The sequence below is a fragment of the Stenella coeruleoalba genome (assembly GCF_951394435.1).
Source record: "Stenella coeruleoalba genome assembly, chromosome: 15".
In the NCBI taxonomy this organism is placed as follows: domain Eukaryota; kingdom Metazoa; phylum Chordata; class Mammalia; order Artiodactyla; family Delphinidae; genus Stenella; species Stenella coeruleoalba.
This window is the reverse complement of record NC_137161.1, coordinates 17,718,946-17,737,836: the sequence shown is the minus strand read 5'-3', so window position 1 is coordinate 17,737,836 and position 18,891 is coordinate 17,718,946. Positions and strand designations below refer to the sequence as shown.

The following is an 18,891-nucleotide window of genomic DNA, read 5'->3' as shown; positions in this document are numbered from 1 at the left end:
CCTCTGGTACCTGTGCATGTGACCTTATTTGGAAATAGGGTCTCTTTTTTTTTAAATAATCTCAAAAATTTTATTGCCTCTTTACAGAATTAAGATATTTTACTTTAGAAATATTTTACTAATATGACAAGAAAAAAGTCATTACCATTCGTTTTGTTCACTCATATCCATTCTCAGCAACCTCAAGTTAAAAAGGAGATACAATTTTAGAAAAATACAAAAAATCATGAAGTGTTTCCTTAATAAGATAGCAGTTTCTAAAACTTCTCCCAAAATCCTACTAAAATATTTATAATACGGAGAAAAAAGGGAAAACCCACAACTGTTCTCAAGTTTTCTAGAAGCAAAATTGGTGGCCAGTGCAGGCTTGGAAAGAGGGTCTTTACAGATGCAATCCAGTTAAGGTGGCCCTAATCCAGTATGACTGGTGGTCTTACAAGGAGGGGAATTTGGACAGAGACGCACGGGGAGAGGGCTGTGTAAGGACAGAGGAGGAAAGTGGAGTGAGGCAGCTGCAAGCCAAGGAATGCTGAGGATTTTACAGCCATCACCAGCAACTACGGAGAGGCAAGAAGGATTCTACTCAGAGCCTCAAAGGGAGCCTGACCCCCACTGACACCTTGATTTCAGACTTCCAGCCTCCAGAACTGTGACAGAATACATTTAGTTGTTTTAAACTATCACCTTGTTATGGCAGTCCTACGAAATGAATACACTGATCATGAAACAATAAATCCTAAATTTACTGTATTTATTTAATAAACATGCATATAGCACTTAATCCTTTCCAGGCACTATTTAAGGCTATCACAAACACAGTGTATTAACTTCTTGAATTCTCTTAATAACTCTAGGAGATTGATAGTATTACTAACCCCATTTTGTAGATGAAAGAATGAGGCAGAGTTGAAGTAAGTCACTGAAAGCCACACATGCTTTAAGAGATAGAGCTGGGGGCTTCCCTGGTGGTGCAGTGGTTAAGAATCCACCTGCCAATGCAGGGGACACGGGTTCAAGCCCTGGTCCGGGAAGATCCCACATGCCGCAGAGCAACTAAGCCCGTGCGCCACAGCTACTGAGCCTGCACTCTAGAGCCTGCGAGCCACAACTACTGTAGCCGGCACGCCTAGAGCCTGTGCTCCACAACAAGAGAAGCCACTGCAATGAGAAGCCCGCGCACTGCAACGAAGAGTAGCCCCCTGCTCGCTGCAACTAGAAAAGCCCGCACGCAGCAACGAAGACCCAGCACAGCCAAAAATAAATAAATTAATTAATTAATTAAAAAGAGAGCTGGGATTCAAACTCAGGCAGTCAGGCCTCTGAATGTTCTTTAAGATTCCCTGTTACGTCACGCTAAGTCAAGGACCCACACATGTATACCCGTGTCCCAAAGCTTTCTCAGCTGGCTCCTTGCCTCTCCAGGCAAACACACAGTGACACATATAAGCACATACATGCAGCCAGAAAGCTGACATCTGTATCCACTCACATCCTTTAGGCATTACACATCCTGTCTGCTCATTACCTCTGCTGGGTACCAATCTTGGAAGATAACTGGTGGGTCCTTCCTCTCCTACCCCCATCACCCTACCTTGGGGCTTCTCCACGCTTCCACCAGAATGGCAAAGTTACAGAAGCGATAGTAGCACATCTTATCGCAATTCAAAAGGTCAAGGGACCTTGGCCACCACCTCTGACACCTCCATCTCTCTGCTGTCTTGCTCTCCATGTCTGTGCCTCTACCTGCCTCTGCTTCCCTCGCGGCCTGTGGCTGCCCTTCTGTCTTCCTTGCCTGGGTGGGCTCTCTTTCCACTAAGGACAGAGTCAGACCCAGTCTGACGATCCTCTGGAGCAGGGCAGGGGAATCTGCATAGCAGAGGGCCTAAGACAGAGGCAAGGCCCTCCTGCTGCTGGGTACATGGCCACACTACCCCTTAGATCCTCAAGAAGAGCCTAGTGGGAACTGCATCGGCTCTGGAAAAAGACTGCCTGAGTCCAAATCCTGGCTCCACAGTTTACTGGCTATGTAGCCTTGGACAATTACTTAGCCTCTTTGTAACTCAGTTTCCTCATCTGTTAAATAGGCATAATTCTTGTGAATTCTCACAACAACCATTTGCAGTAGGTGCTGACTTATAAATATTAAAGTATTTACAATAGGATCTGTCATCTCCCAAACGAGCTCCATATAAGTGTTGGTTAAATACTAGGCAATGGGAAGGAAATAAATGCTTCAAAGGAACATGAGGACAGAATCTATGGCACAGACAGTGGGAACTTCCCTGAATGCTTTCAGACCACTGGGCTCTGAACCCCTGGGCTAGACAAAATGCCCTCTGCTCTTAGCGTTGCGGAAATATCACAGACCTTGGCCCCAGGCTAACCTGGTTCTAACCAGCTGTGTGATCATGACTGTGGCTCTGTCTCTACGAGACTCATGCGTAGAAAAGTATTTGATAAGCCCTATTTCACAGAGTTACTAGGATGATTAGAAATAATGTGTTAATTGCCTAGCATGGTCTTTGGCCTATAACAGACACTCAGCAAATGCTATTTCTTTTTCTCCCCCTTCTTCATACTGGCCATCTGCATTCCTTCTTCCTTGCTTTTTTTATTTTTTTCTTTTTCTGCGGTACGTGGGCCTCTCACTGTTGTGGCCTCTCCCGTTGCGGAGCACAGGCTCCAGACGCGCAAGCTCAGTGGCCATGGCTCACGGGCCCAGCCGCTCTGCGGCATGCGGGATCTTCCTGTACCGGGGCACGAACCCGTGTCCCCTGCATCGGCAGGCGGACTCTCAACCCCTGTGCCACCAGGGAACCCCCATGCTTTGTTTTAATTTTAACTTGGTGTCTGATCTGCTCCCTGAGATGAGCACTCCAGGGAACCAAGGTAACTACTGAATACTTTTTCTTTCTCTGCCCCTTTTGATCCATCCATACCTTGTGCTTATTCGACCATAAACCAAGCCAGATACTCGGACAGATACTTTTCTCCCAGTCACTCTTTGACCCTCAGTTTCAGGCCATTACAAGTTACAGAATCTTGGATTCTCTGGGCTGGAAAGTCATTCTCCCACTCCAGCCGGGAGACCCCTTGCAACACCCCCAGCAGGTGGATGTCCCCCTCTCCACCTCCGTGACTGTCCAACTCCAGAGACAAGGGCTCCTCACCTCTTCAGGCAGCCCCTTCTAGGTCCCTATATGAGGATTAGTCTCTGAGCTGAGGCTGAGCTGAACTCTGCCTCTTATTTCTTATGCCCTCTTGGACACCGGTCGATGGTCTGCCTGCTTTTCACATCTAGCCTGTGCATGGATGAACTGATGGCTATCACCTTCCAAACTTTATCCCAAGCAACCTCTTCCAAGCAGTCTCTCCTGATCACCGAGGCTCTGTGTTCCTTCCCCAGCTCAGCCAACCTCCTTCTGCATTTCACACCCCTGTACCCGCACCTCTTCTCAGATCTCAACCCAGGGCTCCCAGGGGTGCTCTCTCTTTTACCCCCAGCCCACCCCAGACCTTTACTCCCCATCCAGAAATCACTCCTGTTTGCCAGATGGTCAGCCTCCATGGTTATCTCCCCTGCTAGACTGTAACCGCAGGGGCAAGGTCCATGCCAGCCTTGTTCAGATAGGGCCTTACACAGATAGGACCTTGCACACATAGGGCCTTGCACACATAGGGCCTCACACACATAGGGCCTTGCACAGTTTTGGGCACAAGCAGGTACTCAGTACACACTTGTTGAATTAATGTATTAACAGATAACCACAAATCCTTCAAGTTCCATCTCAAACACCACTTGTTCCAGGAGGCATTTTCTGACCTCTCCCTTATAGGACATACCTCACTTCTGTTTTATATCCTAGTCGTTGGCCTGCTCACTCTCCTCGCCCCTCATTATAACAATCTGCATAATGCATATTAGTTCATATATTTCCTCTAGCACCTAGTTCAGCACTTGGCCCGGTCCGGGAAGATCCCACATGCTGCAGAGCGGCTGGGCCCGTGAGCCATGGCCTCTGAGCCTGCACGTCCGGAGCCTGTGCTCCTCAATGGGAGAGACCACAACAGTGAGAGGCCCGCATACCGCAAAAAAAAAAAAAAAAATGTCTCCAGACACTGCCCAGTGTCCCAGGGGCGGGGGGTGGGCAGAACTGCCCTGTGCCTGATTGAGAACCACTGCTATATACATAGGACCGTTAATAGTTTGCCAGCTAGTAAATACTATACCATGTATTAGGTACCTTCAAAGATTACCTTCTGTAATCCTCACAGCAACACTATAAAGTGGTGATTATTTCTTTTCTTTTATAAATGAGGAATCCGAGGCCCCGAGGGTTAAGCCTAAACTCGTGAAATGGGTAAAGGGACCAGGTAGGATTTGAGGCCCCCAGTCCTCAGCCTGCAGAGCCCTGCGCGCTCCCACAGCCTGCTCTGTTTCTTCTCTTGGACAGCAAACGATCAGTTATGCCTCATGACTGTCTAACTATGGGGGCCCGGTTCAGTAAATTATGGCGTGTCCCCTGGATGGAATATTATACAGCTATTAAAATGATGGACTGTCATTTAAAATGATTACTATATAACAACATAGAAAAGTGCTAACTGGATCACATTAAGTTAAAAAAAGAAACCTGGAAATTAAAACTGTGTCTACATGGTGATTATCACTAGGAGAAAGTATATCTAAGCTGATGTGTTAGATTGAAGGTATTAAGGATAATTTTCCTTTCTTCTTTGATATTCATTATTGTTATCAGAATGTCTTTACGATCATTATTTTTAAGTAGCAGCAGGGTAATGAAATTCCAGATGTCAGCTTTGTCATAGTTCCATCTTCCACCTGAATTAGTGGAGTTCAGGCTACGCTAAATCCTGGAGTAAGGCAGGGGTTGGGCACACCCTTACCCTCCCAACCGCCCACAGCACTGTTGCATGTATGTTTCTGAACTACAACATCTCTCCTTGAACTGTACAGTCTCCTCCGAGCTCAGCCAGCTGCAAGCATAGAAGAAAATGGCTCTGAAGGTAGCGGTGTAGAACCCTCGGGGAGCCAGGGCTGTTAGGAACACACGGTTTTCGAATAGCAGATGTGTCCGTCCGTCAGACGGTACTGAGCAGTGCGCTGGTCTCATGCATTATGCATCGAGAGTGGCCTGGAACACTGGCCTGGCCGCGTGGGAGAAGTCTTGCATAAGGAACATCTGAGGAATTGACTGGAATGTCAAAATGTCATCAAGGATAAATGAATGGATGTGTTACTCTGGCTGTAAGAGGCAGTGCCGGCAAGACGACAGACAGCCAGCGGGCTGCCCAAGACAGACGGCGTTTGCGATGGAGATTCATGGTCTTTATGCAATGTGAGGTGCTGTGCGGGGAGAAGATTAGACAGAAATGCTCCAGCACTTAAGCACTGTAAAATCACAAGCATGAGATAAATTAATTAGTGAACACTAGGAAGGCGCCTGGTCTGTCTGTCCTCCTGGGGAAAGCCAGGATGGATGGCACTGGGCTGGAGATGATGGGTCTCAACACCAGCCTAAAGAAAGCAACTGAATTTACTGTGCAGTCATAAACCGCAGCTGATGGAAAGGTATGTCTGGTCTGCATTTGTTTTTTGCACGGGTACCGTTTCTGTCTCCTGCCCCAAGCTCTTTGTGTCTGTGCGTCAAGTGTCTTAGGTGACTCTGGGGAGACCCAGAATGGCTACCACTTGCTTCTAATGCCACCATGGGCGAAGGTGGGGGTGATGACGGTTATCGTAATCCCTCGACCCAGGGGAAAAGTCTCGCGAAGCCTGACTTCCCCTGTGGCATCCTATACAGGGGGTGCTCCATCCTCCGGTGATGGGAGGCTCACTATGTCACATTCAACCTGTTCTACTGTTGGACAGGCATCGTTAGAAAGTTCTTCTTCATGCTTCTCCAGCATCTTCTTCCTTGTAAACTTAACAACTAAAACAACGAGAATAGCTAATGCTCCCTGAGCATTTGCTAGGTGCCAGGCACTGTGTGCCCTGGCACAGTCGGGCTACCGCCTTATCTTGTAGCATCCTCACATTGCAGTGTAGGAAACAGGAGACCAGAGAAGGGGAGAAACATGCTCAGGACTACATAGCTAGTATATGGCAGAGCCAGACCCAAACCCAGGTCTGCTTAAAACTAAGTCTTAACATCTTAACGATCACACAAATGTAAGTCCCATAACCTCCTCTTAACAGAGTCTGGCTTTTAGAGCAATACAGAACATGAGAAGGCAAGAACTAATACTTTGAACATGTGTTGGGTACTTTGCTAAGTACCTGGCCTGGGTTAGCCCACTCCATCTTTCATGCAACAGCCTTGTGTTTGTGAAGTAAGTTACTATTTCTCCACCCGAGACCTCTCTTTTCTTGTCTTTTTTGGTTTGTTTCTATGTCCATTTATTTTTTATATACAAAAGTCAGTCGCATTCCTATATATTAACAACGAGCAATTCAAATATGAAATAAAAAGAACACTACCATTTACGATAGCACACACACAGAAGAAACATTCAGGTATAAATCCACCAAAATATGCATGGGACCTGCATGCCAAAAACTACAAGAGGGTGATGAAAGAAACCAAAGCAGACCCACAAAAATGAAGAGACATACCATGTTCCTGGGCCAGATGGCTCAATATTGTTAAGATGACAGATCTCACCACACTGATTTACAGATTCAATGCAAGCCCAATCAAAACCCAGTAGGATTTCTTGCAGACATCCACAAGCTGATTCTAAAATACTATTGCACATTTATTTTTAAAGAAAGAAGGGGGAAAAAAAGCCTTCAAACCTTCACTGTTCAGAAAATGAAACCCGACACCTGTTGTCATATTAAATATCATAATCGTTGGGTACATTTTTAAATAAAATTATTTCTCTATGCCTGGCATAGCTGAATTTGAATAAAATCCTCTCCATGGCACAACCCTATTTATAAGACATTTTAAACAAAAACGTGTTAAGAGACAAAAGGTTGCTCTGTAAAATTAAAAGTGAGACTCCAGAGGCCTATTTTTAAAAAAAAAGTCACAAAAACAGCCCTAACCCCATCCTCTCTTTAATCTTGGTCCTTATTTCTCCAGTGCAGAATATAAAAGTCATACAATTGTAAAAAGATGAACGATCCCGTTCCTGTTTGACTCTTGTCCCTTTTACACAGTGAGTGTATTAAAAGGAATGAAGTGGTTGGTACAGGTTTCCCCCCCGCCCACTCCCATTACAACTTGGAGCAATGGTTATACACCTTCAGGTAGGGACCGACTCTGGATCTTATTCATCTTTTATCTCACCAGGTCTGAGAGGGTGTAATTCTTATCAGTTTTGCTGCCTTATAAAGTAACCTTCAGAATTCTCGTCATAGCCACCTCCCAACCCGTGATGAGAACACAGCACCAGTAACTGGCAACTCTCTGTTCCATGGATTTCTTTCTTTAGGTAGCCTGTGCCCTGGTCAGTTTGGTGAGCCTTCATGTCCTTACACTTAAAATGACATTTCCTCACTGGAGCGACGCAAACATTTCATGAGATATCTACATGAAAGTACTTTGTAAACTGGAGAAACATGAGTGGACATAATAGAAAACAAAATGCAATAATAACAATAACTACAATGTTCCGAGCATCTACAATGTACCAGACACAGGAGCAGATGTTGTACATGCATTGTATTATCTTCTGTAATCCTGGTAAATCCCCACAGCAACCCTCCAAATTTGGTATTATTGTCCCACTTTTATAAGATGCAGAAGCACAGGCTCAGAGAAGTTAGGTCAGAAAGTAGTAGGGTCCGGGATTCCAATCCAAGTGCAGTCCATGCTCTTTCACTACAGTGCTGGCCTAGGTTTTAAGTATTATTTTCCTCACCATTCAGAGCTAATGCAAAGTGCTGTTTAAAACCCTTAAGGAGTGGGAGATGAGATTACAGAAGTATGATTTATTGAGCAAACTGCCCCCAGCCTAGATGGCTGGAAGACACCTGCACAGCAATCTAGTAGATGTATACACTTTGAATCAGCCGTGGATCTCCTGGAAAATCCTTAGATCCCACATTTTCATGGTAGTTTTGCTGTGTAAAGCAAAGATAAGACAAAAGAATGTACGAAATCCCACATCATATCTGAGGTTAGATTTTTCACCAGAAGTTTTCTCTCTCATCAGTAGATGTCCAAATAATAAATGACAGGGAAGCAAGAGAAAAGTAGAATAAAGTATAGGCAGTCTTAGCTTTTCTCCATTTCTAGAAAAGTGCACTGTCATTAAGCTGTTTTCCAAAACAAAACAAGCCTTCTTTAATCCTGAGGCTTCAACTTGGTTTATAACCTTAATAAAACCGTATTTTCACTCTTTACAAAAATTAAATCCTCCCATCTACTCAGTGCTCTGTGGTGACCTAAATGAGAAGGAAATCCAAAAAAGAGGGGATATATGTAGACATATAGCTGATTCACTTTGCTGTACAGTATGAACTAACACAATATTGTACAGCAACTATACTCCAATAAAAAAAAAAATTAAACCCTCCCAGTAAAAACAGGGTATTGGCCACACTAACCTTTCAATTTTTCCCCTTAAAAAACATGGGTGGCTGTAATATGCCCAATAATTCCCACTTAGAATGTTCTGCATAGTGGTTCAAAGGCACTGCAAGGAAAAACTGTTCCAGAAATGAACTTACTTACAAAACAGAAATAGACTCACAGACATAGAAAACAAACTTGTAGTTACCAAAGGGGAGGGGACAGGATAAATTAGGAGTTTGGGACTAAAATATATACACTACTATATATGAAATAAGTAACCAACTAGGACCTACTGTAGAGCACATGGAACTCTACTCAATATCTTGTAATAAGCTACAATGGAAGAGAATGTAAAAAAAAGAATATATATATTTATGCATATGTGTAACTGAATCACTTTTCTATACACCTGAAACTAACAGAGCATTGTAAATCAACTATATTTCAATAAAAATTTAAACAAAAAAATTGCCCCAGAAAGAAGCTCATCCAATCAGATCTTTAATTCTGATAAAAAGATTTCATAAGAAGTATTGAGCTTCTTGAGGTTTCATTCATGAAGAGAAGGCTAATGAACAACTATTTCTCAGGAGACTGATTGTGGCTGAGGGGTCTTTACTCCACCATACACCAGTATGAGGAGTAATTGTTATGAGAAATTAAATGCTGTTTTTAAGTGTGCCTGGGGCATTTTCGCCATTTATTAAATGGCTTCTACATACTTATGAACAGCATAAGGACTGTCTACCTCGATATCTATAGGGAGGAAGTGGTACCATCAAACAGCGTGTTATCTTCTACAGACTCTGCCCTCCACACTCAGGTGCCAACATTTTAACCAGAGGTGTGTCTATCTGATGAGCCCGTGGGGTCAAACTCTCATCTGAGGTTCTGGGTTAGGTGGCCAGACCAAGCCCTCATGCTAATCTTCCAAATGCCTATCTTCCAGGACCCTGGATTCTCAAACTCTCCCACACGAGTGGTTCTCGACAATAGTTTCATATTAGAATAATCTGGGGAACTTTAAAATGTCTAGGTACCACTTGAGACCAGTGAAATCAGTTCCCTAATCTTTCTTTAAAGGTTCTGGCCTGTGCTCCCCTCCCTCTTCGACTGCTCTCCTTAAACATACTCCAGTTCCTCTGAGCTCTGCTCCCAGGAAGGAGGCAACGTTCCCGAAGAGACTGTCCAGAGTAGAGTAGCCTCTTCCCCATCTGGAGAACCACGCCTCTTTTTAAGGCAGGTTTTGGCAGCCACATCATAAAGGACAAGCCTGTCCCCCAGCCCCTATATATTTAGAAATATCGTGACAGCCCTTCCAGTTTCAACTCCAGCCTTTTCTCTTCTCACTGGCCTATAACATCTTCTTGTGTTAAAATGACATTGCCTACCCGTGTGGTTTTTTTGCCAGAATCATTAGCTGACTCTGATCCCTCACTGAAATCAGCAGGGATGGAAACCAGGAGGAGGGGTGTCCAACCCAATTGCTCAGAGGAGAATTTTTGTAAGTTTAAGAACCACCATCTACAACTGCCCTACTTCATTCTATGTGGCAAATTCTTCTTTCATTAACTTACGTTTGGAAGTTAAAAAACTCTATCTTCCCCCACCCCCGACACACCCAACCACTGCTAGGTTCTAGCTTAGCTCTACCCTTTGATAGATGACAATCTAACGAAATGCAAGTGAAATGAAAACAAAATGGCATGTACATTATATTTTTTAATTTCTTAAGATAATTCCATGAATTGAGCACTATCATTCCCATTTTACAGATGGGAAACTGAGGCCTGGAGTGCTCAGGACTCACAGCTGCTAAGCAGTGGAACTGGGATTCAAACCTTCCCCTTCCTACTCCAGTCCTTTCTTCCTCTTTTTGTTTTTACTTTCCAAGTTTTTCCTAGCATGTCACCTACCTAGTTATAAAATGTATGAGTGTGTGTGCGTGTGTATTTCAAGAGAATGAGGCCAAGGAGAAAAGTGGGTGAATGTGTTATTTCTTCAGTAAAACATCTTGCCTCTGCCCTATACCAGGCATCCTTTTTGGCCCTTTAGCCCATGGTATCTTTCCTCCAAGCTGAATCAGTGACTTCCTTTTCTTTATCACGTCTTCACTGCTCCTCTTTCATGGATTTACAACATTATTTTATAACTGTTTGTTAACATGTCCAAGACACCTTTTAAGCTCCTTGAGAGAAAGGTATTTCTTTTTAAATACTTAACACCTAGCTCAGTGCTCAGCACGAAGGAATTGCTCAATAGGTGCTCGTGAATGAAAGAATATGTCATTTAAACATCACGGCTCTTCTGAAATGCAGGCATTATTACCCCCGTTTTACAGATGAGAAACTGAGGTTGAGATGGAGTTCAGTAACTTAACTGAAACTGTGGAGCCCAAGTGCCTAGGGCTCTTTCCTACACGGCACAGAGACCTGTCTGCTATCTTGCTAAGTACCTCCAAGCCCGACCAGACAACTAGGTAATAAGTGGGAAAGCACTTTGGAAGAGATAAAGCTGTATATACAAACGAGATGTAAATTATCATCATCATCAACATTGAAAGCTATAACTAAAGCACTTCCTCCCATTAAAAGCACTCTGCCAAAACACTTAGAAAGGCATTTTCCACTTTGTGCATCTCAGCATCCCATCTTCGCTACAGTCCTAGCTGCAAGAGTCATTCTCAGTTTGGGGACGTTTGCTGAAGGCAAGTGCTTTCAGAACTAAATCCGTTCCTGCCCTGGTGACGCATTTTTAAGGGGGCACTGTGGCTGGGCACTTCTGACCTTAGTTCTCTCCTCTGGCTGGTTCAGCAACAGGGTCTTACTACACTCTTCTGGGATACACCGTGAGCTCCCCCAGGCAGGAGCTATGTATCTAGATGCTCACAGCCCTCCTGCCCAGCAAAGGCACGGGTGAGAAGCAAATGCCTATGAATGAATGACTGCCTAAGGAAGGACTTTTTAGAGTTTACTTATCATCAGTGGTTAACAAAGTGGTGACCCAGTTAGTTTGTATACAAAGTGTCCGTAGGCAATGAAGTATGCATGTTCAAGGGCAGGCAGAGGGCATATACATACTCAGATTAACTTGTCTCCAGGGACCAAATTGAATGGGGGTGTCACAGGTTGGGTTCCTGGAAATTCGACTCTGAGACAGAGACTGACATGTAGGGGATATGTTAGGAGGAGCTTCTGGAGACAACATCTGTGGAAGGGAAGAGGAGGGAAGGGCAGGAAAGAGAAGGAAGGGGAGGTTGGGGGAGAGAAGGGAAGAGGAGGGAAGGGGAGAGTAGGGGAAGAGAGGGGAGGGGAAAGGGAGAGAAAGGGAGGGAAAGGAGGAAAAGTGGGCAGAAGGGGAAGCTGAATGGAGATGTAGCTGCAGTGATGGTTTAAGCCAGCCCCATGGGAAGCTCTGACACTGGACTGATTTTTACACCCCTGTAAAAGTCAGCTATTGACCAGCTATTGGATGACCTTGGGTGAGGCAGCTCTGAAGATCAAGAAGTCCCAAAGGAGGCTGTTATCCAAGAGTTGTCTGCCAGCAGCAGTTCTAGCAACTGGGGTGGGGGCGGGTAAGTCCATTCTTGAAGGGGGATCTGAGTAGCACATCACAACACTGTCCATAGAAACTTCTCTTTCCAACCCTATTTCACTAGGTCATGCCTCTCTGTCAGCAGAGAATTCCCCCACTCTTTTAACTTCTTTATAAAGCTCAGATGTATTTACAGAATAGAAGCATTTAGAATCACACACCTTTCAGGACTTCCCTGGTGGCACAGTGGTTGAGAATCCGCCTGCCAATGCAGGGGACACAGGTTCCATCCCTGGTCCGGGAAGATCCCACATGCTGCGGAGCAACTAAGCCCGTGCGCCACAACTACTAAGCCTGCGCTCTACAACCCACACACCGCCAACTACTGAGCCCACATACCACAACTACTGAAGCCCACATGCCTAGAGCCCATGCTCCGCAACAAGAGAAGCCACCGCAATGAGAACCCGCACACGGCAACGAAGAGTAGCCCCACTTGCTGCAACTAGAGAAAGCCCGTGCATGGCGACAGAGACCCAATGCAGCCAAAAAAAAAAAAAAATGGTTCTGAAGAACCTAGGGGCAGGACAGGAATAAAGACACAGATGTAGAGAATGGACTTGAGGACATGGGGAGGAAGGGTAAGCTGGGACGAAGTGAGAGAGTGGCATGGACATATATACACTACCAAATGTAAAACAGATAGCTAGTGGGAAGCAGCCACATAGCACAGGGAGATCGGCTTGGTGCTTTGTGTCCACCTAGAGGGGTGGGATAGGGAGGGTGGGAGAGAGATGCAAGAGGGAGGGGATATGGTGATATATGTATACATATAGCTGATTCACTCTGTTATACAGCAGAAACTAACACATCGCTGTAAAGCAATTATACTCCAGTAAAGACGTTAAAAAAATTAAAAACAATAAGGATACTACTGCAGCCATTATGGAAAACAGTATGGAGGTTCCTCAAAAAACTAAAAATAGAATTACCACATGATCCAGCAATCCCACTCCTGGGCACATACCTAGACAAACTATGATTCGAAAAGATACATGCACCCCTATGTTCACAGCAGCACCATTCACAATAGCCAAGACATGGAAACAACCTAAATGTCCATCGACAGATGAATGAATAAAGATGTGGTACATATAAACAATAGAATATTACTCAGCCATCCAAAAGAATGAAATAATGCCATTTGCAGCAACATGGATAGATCTAGAGATTATCATACTAAGTGAAGTCAGTCAAAGACAAATGCCACATGATATCGCTTATATGTGGAATCTAAAATACAATACAAATCAACATATCTACAAAACAAAAACAGACTCACAGACATAGAGAAACAGCCTTGTGGCTGCCAAGGGGGAGAGGGGCTGGGGAGCGATAGAATGGGAGTTTGGGATTCACAGAGGCAAACTATTAATATAGGATGGATGAACAACAAGGTCCTACTGTATAGCACAGGAAACTATATTCAGTATCCTGTGACAAACTACGATGGAAAAGAATATATATATATATATATATATATATATATATATGTGTACAACTGAGACATCTGCTATACAGAAGAAATCAACACAACATTGTAAATCAACTATACTTCAATAAAATTAAAAACAAATAAAGATACTAGAATTTTCCAGGCATGGAAGGTGGGTAGGCATTCCAGGAAAAGGGCACACTGCAGGTACAAAGGTGGGACACTGAGAAAGGGACAGTTATATCGGGCTGATGTGAGGATCAGGAGAGGAGCTGTTCTCGAAGTCAGCATCCAAAATATTAAACTGAGTTGTGTGTGAAATTCAGATCCCCAGGCCACACTTTCAAAGGAACTGAGCAGATCTGGGGGTGGGGCCCAGGAATCAGAATTCTCACGAGGTCTTCCCCGTGGCTGAAGAGCAGCAGGAGGGCAGCGTCTTTGACTCGCCTTTATGGTAATGCGTTCTATTCTCACCTGTCAACATATTTGCTGTCAGCTTTTGGTAATTGATACTTATCATCTTTAAACGGCTTCCTTCTATTCCTATTTTTCTTCATTTTTATTTGAAGTGACTGACAAATTACATAAAATGCTTTTCGAGTCGCTCTTGATATCATCATTTCAAATTCCTCTTTAAATGTATTGAGGCAATGATATTTGATTTCCAACAGCCTCTGACGTGAAAAGGTCTATGCATTTCAGAAAAGAAGGCAGTTTCTTACTTTGGGTGAAAACCTACTAAGTGCTAGGCATTTCCCAAACTTTGCCTCACGGAATCCTTGCAAGGTCTCTGTGAGGAATGCATTTTTAATCTCCACTTTACAAATTAGGAAACTGAGACTGAGAAAAAGTGAAGTGGCTTGCTCAGGTCACAGATGCAGAACAGGAGCAAAGGTTGCCTTAAAGCCACAGAAGCAAGGAAGATACAGGGTCTGGAGTTATCTAAAAATTGTTACTTTTTTTTTTTTTTAAAAGAACAGATCATCTGTTGACTTTAGCTGTTATGTCTTTTAATTTCATCTTGTTCTTTCATTCATTCCACACACATTTACTGGGGGTTCACTGTGTGTGCTAGGGCATCATGGGGAAGACTGCAATGAAAAAGAAACATCCTTAAGACACATTTGCTCCTGCCCATGATAACAAAGTGACTGCGGTGACAATTGGAGAAAGGGACATTCCTGCAGGTGGAAAGAATCAGAGAAGTCTTTCAGTGGGAGCTAATGTTTGACACGGACCTTGAAGAAGAGGTGTAGGATTTAAATATGCTGGAATGGAGAGAAATAGGATGGACGTGAAAAGCCCAAGTGTTCTGGAGTGTTTGCACACAGGGACCAGCCCAGGAGGAACCCGCCTCTGCGACACTCACACAGGTGAAGTGAAATAGTTAAGTACTCTCTCTCTGCCAGAATGGTTGGTAAACATCTTAGTGCCTTTTCAAGAACTACTACACTAAAATGTCTCTGTTCAAAACAATTACTGTGCCCATCACCTGCCTTGAGGTAAATTATGAACATAATTTACCTATGAACATACACCAACTCTTAATATCCTTTCAAAAAGCAGACACTGAAGTTGTTGGGTGCTGCTTTACTACAGAAAGGTAAAGAGGAATTCTAGAGAAGCATTTCTGTCAGCTCAGGAGGTGAGGAATAATAGCTGCTGTTTATTAAATACCTACTTTGTTTCAGCCACCCTACGGATACACTCGCTCATTACCCCTCATGAAAATGCTGGGAAGTTACAGTTGTTACCACCATTTGCAGATGAAGAAACTGAGGCTCAGAGTGGTTCCACGATTGCTCAAGGTCTGAACAGTCTGGAAGAAGAGGCAGACCTAGAATTGTGATCTAAGTCTGACACCAAAACCCACATTATTTTAATTTTTAAAATGTGTACTGGACGGTGAAGGACCGCATTCTAGACTCCTCTGTCCCTGGGTCCCAAAGTGCCTTCTACCTATAGCTCTACTTATCCGTGTCATTAGCATTCTTTTGGTCACCCCTTACTCTATTCCCTTGGCTACCACCGATCTGGCTGCCCTGTGCTCTCAGCTCTGACCACATGGCAAGTCCTCAGGACAGCGAAGACAGGATTACCTCAAGGGCCTCCTTGCCAGCCAGGAATAGCTACCACTTCTTGTCCCAAGCAAGGCACAGATGTCCCTGCACAGAACTGAGGCTGTAGAGGCAGACACACTTGCACTCAAATCCTGGCTCTCCCACAGCCTGGCTAAGGGCTCTCCAAGCACATGGTCCAGGCAGGAGCCCTGAAGGTCTAGTGAGAAGGATGGGCGGGGCTTGAGGGTATGTGGTCCTGGATTCAAACCCTAGTCCTGCCACCTCCTGGCTGTGGGATGTACACAAGTCCTCAAATCTCAGTCTCAACATCTAAATAGACTCAACACGATGGCATGTATCTCGCAGGGCTTGCTGTGAGCATCAGATAAACCCTGTACATCATAGCTACCAGCTAGTAATTGTTTTCAATTTCTGCCTCCTTCTAGGCTGGTTCAGCTGCCCTGCATTCACCTTTGTGTCTGCAGTGGCTAACGCATGGTGCAGCATATTGTAGGAGCTCATAAAGCCGGATGAATCTTGAAACCCATCCTCTCCCTATCTCAAAAGTCTAGGGCAGGGATAGGAAGACTATGGCCCTCAGGACAAATCTGGCCCACTGTCTCATTGTTTTAAATAAAGTTTCACTGGAACACACCCATGCTCAAACGTTTACATATCGTCTATGGCTATTTTCATGTTACAACATCAGAGTTGAGTAGATGCAACAGAGAACCCATAAAGCCAAAAATAGGTACTACTGGCTCCTTACAGAAAATGTTTGTGGACCCTTGGTCTCGTGTATGGGACCGTTCCATGGGGGAGAGCCACTGAGGCCCTCTTGGCTTTGAAAAAAAAATTCCTCTGTTCCTCCCCCACCTACGCTTTACATCTTCCTTCCCCGGTTTATCTAATTTTTCTTCTTATCTCTCTCGGCCATTACATAATACCTATACCACTTTTCCTATGCATGTCGTTTATTTTCTATCTCCCCCACTAAACATCTTCATGTGGGCAGGGACTTTTGTTTGTTGCGCTAACTCTTATAGCCCAGAACCTTGACCAGTGTCTGGCACATAAGTGGGAACCCCACAAAGACTTGTTGAATGAATAAATATGGATTTCATGGAAAAGACTGTTCAGCCCAAGTGTGTTGGAGGCTTTCTCTTTCATGGAAGATTTTGAGGCTTTTAGAGGGACGAGGTGATGCCTTAACCCCTGCAAGGATGGTATTATGTTTCCTATTTTACAGATGAAACAACTGAGACTGGGTAGGTCTGTGCTTCTCAGACTTTAATGAGCCCATGAAGGAATTGGGAATCTTGTTACAATGCAGGTTCAGGAGGCCTGAGCTGGGCCACCAGGTGCTGCAGTTCTACAAGCTCCTGTTTGATGCCAGTGCTGGTCTATGGACCACACTTTTGAGTAGAAAGGGTTTAAAGCACCCACTCAGGGTCTCTACCTAAGATGTGGCGGAGTGGAGTTTTGAATCTGCAGACCGTGGGGGTCCTCATTTCCTTTCCGTTCCCCCTTCTCTATCTACATGCATCGCTCCCTCCTATGGTTTCACAAGACCTGTCACACATCCCCTTCTCAGCTCCCTGTCCCCAGACACTCTGCCTCCAGACCTTCCCTTCTCGAGACACCCCACCTCCAGCATCTGCAGCTCTCCCTTCTGCACAGGCTCCTCTACGTATACACGTGCCCAGGATTTTCTGGCCCTTCAAGTGGCCAGTCTCACGTTCTCCTCTGTTTTAGGGCCTAGTGGTTAAGAAGAAGTTATCTACCTCATGGGTCCTAGGCAGGCTGGCTTCCTCCCTCAAGGCTACCCCATGACCTGCACCAGTGACTTCTGATGGTCAAGGGCCACGCCCAAGCCCTCCACTTCCTTCTCTCTGCAGCATCTGCTACTGTCAAGTCCTCCTTCTGCAACGGGCTTCGCTTGGTTTTAATGGTGCTCCTCCTACCTTGCTGTCTGCTTCGCCAGTTCTTCTCCCCCTCTGAACCTTTAACCATGGCCAGCTCCTGAGCTGGCCTGAGTGTCACAATCTAGGATCTGTCACTTAGAACTCCAAGTCTGCACCCATTGGAAGCCCCTGTTTATCACTGCAACTTGAACTACAAGGACTTGCATATCTATATCTCCACATCGTTCATCTTTGATTTCACCACAGGGTCCAGCACAGAGAATGGTAAAAAGCGGGCATCCAGACAGTGCTATGTACACTGGCTAACGGACTGAGGGGGTGAGTTGCCCAGAAGGCATTGCATGCCCACACCTGCTGTGGAACATTGATGCCATGAGGACCTCTAGAAGACCAGAAGAGCCCCCAGGGGCCACCACTACTGCCCTGACTCCTTATGGTTTCTGAAAGGGGAAAGACAGAAACTAACATTTCACGAGTGCCACTTTTTTGCAAGGCACCTCACAAAATCCCTCATTCCCTACGAGTTAGGCACTTTCACCCCTATTTTAGGGTTGAGAGGAATGAGGCTGAAAAAGTTCAGAAATCTTGCTCAAGGCCACGTAACTGGTGACTGACAGAGATGTGACTTGAACCCAGAGCTGCATGACTCTTTCCACCACAGCAACAGCAGCCCGCACTGTCTCACACCTCTCTGCCTTTTGCATGTGCTGTTTTCCCTGCTCACAATTCTTATTTCTTCAGTACTGGATAAATCCATCTCTAAAAGCACTGATAACTATCCCCTGTTCCACTAAAAAAACGGTCACCCGACTAAGTGCCCCTATTCCATGGTACACCTCCGCCGAGATTTCAAGTATCGATACTTGATGTTAGGCTAGTCTCTCTGACAGGCTTGTGTACTGTGAGGGTGAGGCTCAAAGTCCTGGCCATCTCTCCATCCACAGTGTCTGGAACATAATGTGCATGTTCAATGCCTACTTGTCAAATGAATGAATGAACAAACGAAGCAAGGTTTCGGGCATTTTCAGTGTCGGTGGCCGGCGTTCATTGGTTCCTATATAACATGAGGGTGGTGATACCAGAATCTCATCTGCTCACTGCGTGGACCTGTTGACCAGGGACCCAAACGCTGAGCAGAGGGATGGGGAGGCTTTTGCTGGCTCCATCCTCATCTGTGAAGGCTTCAGCAGATGATCACTAACAGATATGGTCTCTCTCACAAAGCTGGGTTTGCCAGCGGTGGAGGAAGACACGGAATGATGGATAATGGACTTTACAAGGAGTGAGGCATTCTGAGTTTTAATCCCACTCTTTTGCTAACTGGAGCG

General features: G+C 44.9%; 1 protein-coding gene across 1 annotated transcript in view; it reads right to left on the bottom strand.

Moving 5' to 3' along the window:
* PTPRT (protein tyrosine phosphatase receptor type T) overlaps positions 1-18,891 on the bottom strand; it is a 1,078,581-nt gene that overhangs the window by 128,231 nt on the left and 931,459 nt on the right.